General features: G+C 38.5%; 1 long non-coding RNA gene across 1 annotated transcript; it reads right to left on the bottom strand.

Moving 5' to 3' along the window:
- Positions 1 to 445: 445 nt before the first annotated feature.
- On the bottom strand, positions 446 to 1,247 carry LOC141640153 (uncharacterized). The gene is made up of 2 exons (XR_012542881.1): positions 1,133 to 1,247; positions 446 to 713 (listed from the first exon to the last, which is right to left on the bottom strand). It is a non-coding gene; the product is annotated as an uncharacterized LOC141640153 (long non-coding RNA).
- Positions 1,248 to 8,647: the final 7,400 nt, after the last annotated feature.

Raw genomic sequence — 8,647 nt, 5'->3', positions numbered from 1 at the left:
GGTCTCTAACCGTTCTTATAGGTACTTTGAACCGTCCTGTGGCCAAGCGTTCTCTTTGATCTAAGAGAACGGTTGAAATCAAGTTAACCCGGTCTCTTTGTAACAACAATCAGAACGGTCTAGCTCCACAACCGTTCTCTTTGATATATCACACAGAATGGTTGTATATAAGAACCGGTCTCTTTGATAAGGCCGTTCTCTTTGTTAGAATTTTAGCTTTTTTGGTGCCTTAGATCTACCTTTTCAAAGAGAACAGTCGTGATGGTACTAACCGTCCTGGTTGTTAATTTTTTTTAAAAAAAATATTTACATTTTTATCATAACCCTATATGATTGAATCGTATAGCTTATAAAAATTAAACCTGTTACAATTTAGAAACTCCAGCAATTTTTACACAAAAACCTTCCAATTTAATTTGAACCATTAGGACGGTAAAATAAATGGTGCAGATAAAGTAAAATAAATACAATGGTAATAACTAAAATAAAAACTAATCGAACTAATTGTCGTTTCATACCAAGTCTGAATGATAATGGAAGTAACGTACAACCTACTACGAATAAGATGAATCATTCTCACTAAAAGTAGTCAAGTCTTTGAAAGGACCACCGCGAGTCTGAGTTTGTTTGTTTTGTGGACGCATTTGGCTCTATTTCGACATGTAACAAGGCATCACAAACCACTCTTGAAGCACACAAGGCTATTTTACAATCTGAAAGGAAGAGAAATACATGAAGATAAAAACAAACATGAACTGAATCGGCAAATCATACAAATATAGAATTGATGGTGAAATACCTTGAACAAGGTAATTGTTAGATTTAGTGGTGTGCCAAATATGATGCATAATTGCTTCTTTTTCATACACATGCTTGCAATCAATGCTGCCATATTGAATATAGTAAGAAGATTGATTAGCAATAGAAAAGATAACATCTCTAAATAGATTGCGAGTTTGTAAGAAGATGTCGTTAACTCATTTTTCTCGTGCGAAATAGAACCCATTTCATCTTTTCTAGAAGATCTATAACCATATTGTTTCTCGACTACAGAACACTAAGCTGACCTATACAGAAAAATAATTGTTTACTTCTAAACCAAATTGATCAAAATATAAGATTGAGTACGAACCTGCGAACTGGCTCCGACAAATCATTGACCACCTTTCCGGTTATTGGGCAAAAAAAATTAAAAATACTAATTTCTGTATCAGCAACCATCTTGAATTCTTCTTGCTCTCCGCCAGGCATTGACTGATCTGCATGATGAACACTCTGCAAGCCAAGCTGATTCAAGTCATCCGTTATAAAGGCAACATAACTGAATCTAACATACCCAAAACTTCTTCCTGAAGCGTTTAGGAGAGGATCATTTTGAAGATTTGTGGCAGAATGACCTTCAAATGTTCTTTTTTTCATCATCAAGCATCTTCTCAAAATTAGTTATCTAAAAATTTAGGCGGAAACAGAACTGTCACACACATAAATATAGAAATAACAAAAACAAGAGGATGAGAAGGTTCAATTACGCAACCTGTGGACCAGGCTGGTAATTTTTTCCAATCGATTTCACAATACTTTAAAAATTGTTGCATTCGTTGTTAGCACACAATAGTTGTAGAATAGAAATTTTGAACTACAAAGCCACCATTTCAGGATTGCTAGTATATATGTGCATAAAATTATGAATTAGTCCAGGAATCAAAATAAAGGTCTCAACTAATACTGATACCAGCTGCCCATCCTAGTTGTAAATTTGTTCAGAAGGAGAAATGAAAATTGTTGACTGCTTTACACCATTGCTTACCTTAGAGTATGACTTCGAGTTGTCGTTCAAGATGTGTTTTTCCTCTTAGGATAAAAAACAATAAGAATTGACTGCAACAATGACAAAATATCACGTGTTCTACACTTGTTCAACTGATCATAGCAACTGAAATTTGAACTTAGAAAGTGACTGTAAAAGGAAATATGATGTGAATGCAACAAGAGCAAGGGATTTCATAACCAACCTCTGGACCAAAGTTGAGCCAGAATATTCCAACATAAGTGAGGTATAGTACTATAGCTCATATAAGGGTAAGAAGACGACTTCACTTTGAATGGCAGCAATTCCCCTCTTTGCCAAAGGAATCCTTAGGAACTTTTCAAACTCTTCAAAAGTCTTGAATATAAAATCCACAATGAATGGAGGCAATCCCAATTTCGATAGGCAGTTTTTAGTGTCAGAGGAGAGTTATATAACATAAGAAAGTGCAATTAAAAGTTAGAAAACTAATAGGTTAGCACGATTATCTCAGGAACATGAACATGTTTGAAGTGAAAGATATAAAATATATATAGTTATACAGAGTAAGGAGTAAGAGAAGTTAACATAACAAGAATCTAAAGTTAGTTGCGTCGGAAATCAGACACAAGATCATTTCAAAGTCTTAATGTGAACAGTTCACCAAAGCTTCTATCCAAATATAAAGATGGTTGGTTCAAAGTAAACATATTGAAATTAAAGTTGTTTTACACAGACCATCAACAATTTGATCTATACAACGTCATTGACTTAAAAACTTAACGAGATTGTTCATCTCATGCTCAAGAGAAGACATGCTTTCACTTCATTAAACGTCATACACATCTTGTTTGGTGCAAGCATATACATATGTAAAACTTAAAGAGTGTCCATCTCATGCTCAGGAGACGTCAAGCTTTCACTTAAAAGTCAAACAAACCCAGCTTACCACCTAAAATTTCCTCTCGACATTGAACACAAAAACACTCTCTTCATATTCAATTAGAGAGCCCATACCTCGAACTATGTAAAACAGTTTTAACAATTTGATCCATGTCATATTAATAAACTGAAAAGCTAATGGCTAATTCATAATTTTATGCACAGATACACTAGCAATCCTGAAATGAAAACCAATCCTAAACCCAATTGTCCATTCACAATATGCATCACTAGTCTTTCAAGAGCAGTTGATAGCACCTCATCATAATGGTTATACATGTTTTCAAATGAGTAGGCTAAGAAGAATGCACAGTAAAATGTTTAAACAAAGTGTGGAAAAAGTTTTATCTCCAATGGAGTAAGTGGGCATTTGCCGTTGATTCTGATTGCACCAGGACGAATGACCCTTCCAGGCTTCGTGAACTTGCCCCTCCAACCCTGCTCTCTTGAAGCATCCATGTCTAACCTTTATCGCTTTCCACCATCAAATACAAAATAAGAAAAAGCAACCATATCCTGCACTTGACGTGAAAAGAATAAAATCAACCAACATCCTGTAAAACTGATAGCCACTTTCCAGAGAGCACCAATCTCAACAATTAAAACAAGGTTATCTTACCACTTCAAAGCGAAGATGCACGAGACATATTTTCCTCCACTGCTTACACTACGCTCTCTCATTCTTGCAATGAGAGTTTCCCCTAAGGTTAGAATTGGGGTTGAAAACCTCAAAGCTTCTTAATTTGTTAAGCACCTATGTCGCTGAATAGCAGGAGGAGCATCAAATGATAATCGATTTGCACCTAGCACATAATTCATTATATTTTTGCCCAATAACAAAAATCCCCAAATAATACAAACCCTAACTTACTTAATCTCAATTTTAACATCAAATAATCAATTACCCAACATTTTAGCAACATAATAAGTGTAATTCATGTATATAAGACTAATTTAAACCTCAAACAACAACAATTAAAACTAAAAATTAAATCAAACCAAACCTTATAAAAAGGAAGAAAGGTGGCGGCGGGATAAAGACCTAACGGCGGCAGGAGGCAACGTAGGAATACGAGCGACCATGGACAAGGGGCAAAAGCGATGATTCTTGGTGTTTGAAAGAAAGCAATAGAAGTTGTATGTGCGGAGAAGTGTAAACGGGAAGTTCGTATTATTTAGGATTTGCAAATGAACAAATAGAACGGTGATATAGAGAGACCGTGCTCTTTGTTTTTCAAGGAGAACGGTTCTAAATATCAACCGGTCTCTTATTTATTTTAAGACGGTTGGTCAAATCTAACTGTTCTCTTTGTAAATGTACAAGCACGGTTGGAACAAACAACCGTTATCTTTGTAATTTTACGAGCGCGCCAAGCTAAAAATAAGAAAGAGACCGGTTCCCGCTATCAACCGTTCTCTTAGAGGCGTTTTCGTAGCCTTAAGTTGTAGTAATGCTACTGGCCAAGTACTATGTTGGCTACTCATGTTTCCGTGTGGGTTCATTCCAACAGTGGACAACGCTAGACGTAAGTTTCTAGGTTCATTGTCGAACTCGGGATACTTAGCGTCGAACGATTTCCATTGCATACCATTTGCCTGGTGTCTTAGCTTTCCATCATTTACTCTTCCAGTTTCATGCCAAGTTAACATTTTTGAATCATCGGGATTCGCATAAATCCTTATGAATCTTGGTATCACTGGAAAATACCACAACACCTTAGCCGGGATCCCTTCCTTATCCTTATAACGCCACTCCAAACATTTAGGGCAATTGGTTAAGTTTTGATATAATTTCCGATACAATATGCAATCATTTGGACATGCATGTATTTTCTCATATTTCATACCCACTCCTTTTATTAGTTTTTTAGCCTCATATGTCTTAACAGGTACAACATTACCATCTGGAAGCAACTCCTTTGTCAAGGCTAAAAAACTAGTGAAACACGTGTCACTCACCCCATTTGCTCCCTTGATATTATACAACTTCACCAAAGTCGACATTTTTGTGAACTTACAACCAGGATACAGAGATGCTTCAGACTCACACAACTTCTCATACATCTTGTTAAGGTCATCCCAATTAATAGTGTCATCACCTACATCTTCAAAAGCATTCGTCTCATCATCATTCTCTTCATTATCTATAGACCCAACATTCAACTGGTCTGCTTCCAACTCAAAAAACTTGGCAAACTCAGGATCATCAGTTAGCCTTTCGTATACCTCAACATCATCTTCTTCAACGCTATTCTCGTCCTCTAATGGTTTCCCATGAAAAATCCAACGTGTATAGGATCGACTGAATCTCCACTTTTCTAGGTGTATTTTAACGTCCGGAAAAGCCATATACCTAATATTACCACATCTTTCACAAGGACATGGAATAATAGAAGAACCTTTCAAATTGTTCGCAACGACTTCATAAAATTCAGCTAACCCATCCTTATAGTTGGGGTCACTCATATTTGCAGCAATCATCCAAGTTCGAGTCATTTTTCTACATTCGTAATATATAGGAAACTAATTCAGAAAATCCAATAATAGGCAAACAAATAAACGGAATTCAGGAAATCTATTAAGCTAAATTATCAACAAATTAGATAATAACCCAACAAATTCACAAATTCAAAAATAATCGACATTCATAGGCCAGGAAATTGAACAATCCTATATCTACATATAGCTTGAAAATATTAATAAGAAATAGTTAATAAGCTAAGAAACATATATATCTGATTGATAAACACGATGAGGGGGAGAAGACGGTGACAACATTGACGGAGATGAAGACAGAGAGAGACGATCAGGGAGGAATGGAGGATGATATTTGTGTAGCAGTATTAATTAGCTTGTGTTTGTGTTTTGTAGCGTATAGCAGAATAAAGCGATCTGTTGTTCTTTAGAACTAACTTCAATAACAACGGTTATTGCATCTACAACCGTTGTTAAAACCTAATAACAACGGGTACTAATATAACCGTTGTAATTACTTTTCACTAATTTTGCGCCAAATTATTAACAACGGTTATAATGTATTACAGAGTAAACTGTTGTTATTAGTTTTTAATATTAACAACGGTTTTGCAAGTTTGACCCGTTGTTAAAACCAATAACAGCGGTTAACAACACATAACCGTTGTAATTAAGTTTAGCAAAATTTCGCGCAAAGATAATTATCCATTCTACAACGTCTTTTGGTAATTTTCGTGAATAAGCGTTGTAAAAGGGCCGTAGTGGTTGCCTAGATTTGTAGTAGTGCAAAGAAATACTACAAGAGGGGGAAGGGGCACCCGTTATAGAAAACATTGAACCCATCAACGTAGGAACTGAACTAGAACCCCAAGAACTTAGGATAGGGACAACCTTGAGCCCAACCGAAAGGGCTAGTTTCATAGACCTCCTACACGAGTTCAAAGACGTTTTTGCTTGGTCCTACAAAGACATGCCAGGGATCGACAGGGATATTGCCGAACACATAATTCCGATCAAACCAAGTTTCAAACCTGTTAAACAGAAGCTTCGTCGAATGAGGACAGAATGGGCTCTTAAGATCAAAGAAGAATTCGATAAACAATTCAAAGCCGGGTTCATCAAAGTTTCCGAGTATTCAGACTGGGTGTGGCCCTCACATGAGTTGACCAATGATGGCAAAGATAATCACGCGTTTGGGATATTACTGGACTACCATGGAATCTGACTGCATCAAATATGTCAGACATTGTCACAACTGCCAAATCTTCGGGAATGTGCAACACGTCCCTCCTTCACTACTCTACACTATGACATCTCCTTAGCCATTTTCTGCCTGGGGAATCGATATTATCGGGAAGATCACTCCAGCTGGAACATGAGGTCACTGTTTTATGGTGGCTATTTTGGACAAAATTTATCGACTAACTATTAATTTGTAGGGTCAAAGTGATCACTCGTGGCTTTGAATAAATTAAGAGATCGACAAACACAATCGAATGAAAAGACAACAAAGAAAAAGTGACACGAAAGAGTTTTGGTGACGCGGAAAACCCGTTGTGGGAACAACCGCGGGGGGAGTCGGAATCCCACCAAAGTTCGTACTAAGAATAATCTTTTTGTAAGTAAGGTCGTACAAGTGTGTATATTTTTCTCTAGCTCGCTCTCCGAAAAAAGCCGTCCCTCTACTGCTGCATGTTTCCTCCTTTTATAGCTAACTTCTTAGGGTTTTCCTTTTTCAGGGTCCAGAATGCCCGTTACGAGGTTCCAGGAGCAGTTACCACTTTCTTTGGGGAAGTAATTGCTCTGACTTTTCTTCCCTTTGACTGATACTTTATTATCTTTCAGTTGTGTTTGTTTACTTTGATCTTGCGGTCCTGATTCTGCCAAGTCATCAATCTTATCACACTTGTTCTTCTCCACTCAGCGCCTGCCACGTGTCCCATAAAAAAAATTATAAATTTTTCCCCTAACAATTGCCCCCAAATTCTCGTGCAAGTACACTTGGGCGGGAATTTCCATACTGGTTGAGCCGTCAAAGAAAGCGTCTGTACGATTACCCACGCCTTTTGGCTTCCCGCTATTATCCTCAACTGTCGTGCCCATTAATTATTTACCAACCGCCCACTTTCTCACCTTTTCCCTATAACTTTTCCCACTTCTTCCAACTTCTTCACTTTCTTTCCATCTTTCAACTTCTTCATTCTCTTTCCAGCTTCTCTCACCTTCTTTCATCAGGTATTCCCACATTCTTCCTTCTGCAATGGCCCAAAAGAATACTCGTTCTTCGAGCTCTTCTGTGCCGATCCCAATTTCTGATCCTTCCAATTTATTTCCCTCTGCTTCCATTCTTGCCCAAACACACTCGTGTGACTCCACTTTCGAGGCATCCGATATTGCCTTGATTAAAGAGTGGTTCGGTTTTCCCGACGGAGTAGTGGTGCATGTCCCTCTCCCTGGCCAAAGGGCGGATTTTCGTAGGCCGGGGTGGATGTGTCTCTACTTTTATCCTTTCTCTCTAGGTCTAAGATTCCCCTTCCCGAAATTGATCCAGGATTTCCTTTGTTTGAAAAAGCTTGTTGTGTGTCAGGTTGCTCCGTACGCTTGGCGTACTTCGCTTCCTCTCTGTACTATGAACAGTTTATATGACCGTGGGATTGACCTTGGTGATCTGGGTCACCTCTTTACGGTGCGGTCCCTGGGTCATGGTCAAGTGACCTTACGCGTCCGAGAAAATGAGGAACACTGCATAATCTTTCCTCCTAAGCCTAATGACACCGACTGGTTCCGTCGTTTTATCTTTGTAGAAATTAGCTCCATTCCTCCTCCAGTTGATTATTTGTTTTCTGAGTAGCGATCTACTTCAGGTATTTAGGATTCCTTTTTTGTTTTCTCTTGCTATTTGCTTTCTTACTTTCCTTACTTGCTTTTTTGTGCAGGTTTGAATCGTTTGGTGCCTTCGCCTGACGAGACTGCTTCTTTGACCAAGCTATTCGGTCTATCCCCTTACTAGAGATCATTTAACCGTTTGCTGGGTTTTATTCTTGGTGGGACGCTTTCTGTTGACGGAGAGGAAGAAGAAGAGGCGACAATGACTGGTATATTTCTCGCACTTTCTCTGGTTTTCTTCTCTTAGGGTCCTCAAGCCTGTCTGGATCCAAATCCTTTCCTTTTTTAGGATCTTCAGAGACTGTTAGACCCAAGGTCACCCTGGAAATGATTTTGGCCCAGAGGAGGAAGAGGGCTACTGGGGTCGCACCCAAGCCTGCTCCTTCCAAGAGGAGGGCTGAATCCGCCGCTGAGACTGCTCACCCCAAGAGGCTTGCTACTTCCTTCGAGCCTACTCCAATTGAAGCTACTCCCTCTGGCATCCCTGCCCCTTGATCGTACTAGATCTCCAATTCCTGCCACTTCTAACACACCTCCTGCCGAGATGACCCTGAAGCT

Source organism: Silene latifolia, unplaced genomic scaffold (genome assembly GCF_048544455.1).
Source record: "Silene latifolia isolate original U9 population unplaced genomic scaffold, ASM4854445v1 scaffold_73, whole genome shotgun sequence".
Lineage (NCBI taxonomy): Eukaryota > Viridiplantae > Streptophyta > Magnoliopsida > Caryophyllales > Caryophyllaceae > Silene > Silene latifolia.
This window is presented reverse-complemented; position numbering and strand designations above follow the sequence as displayed.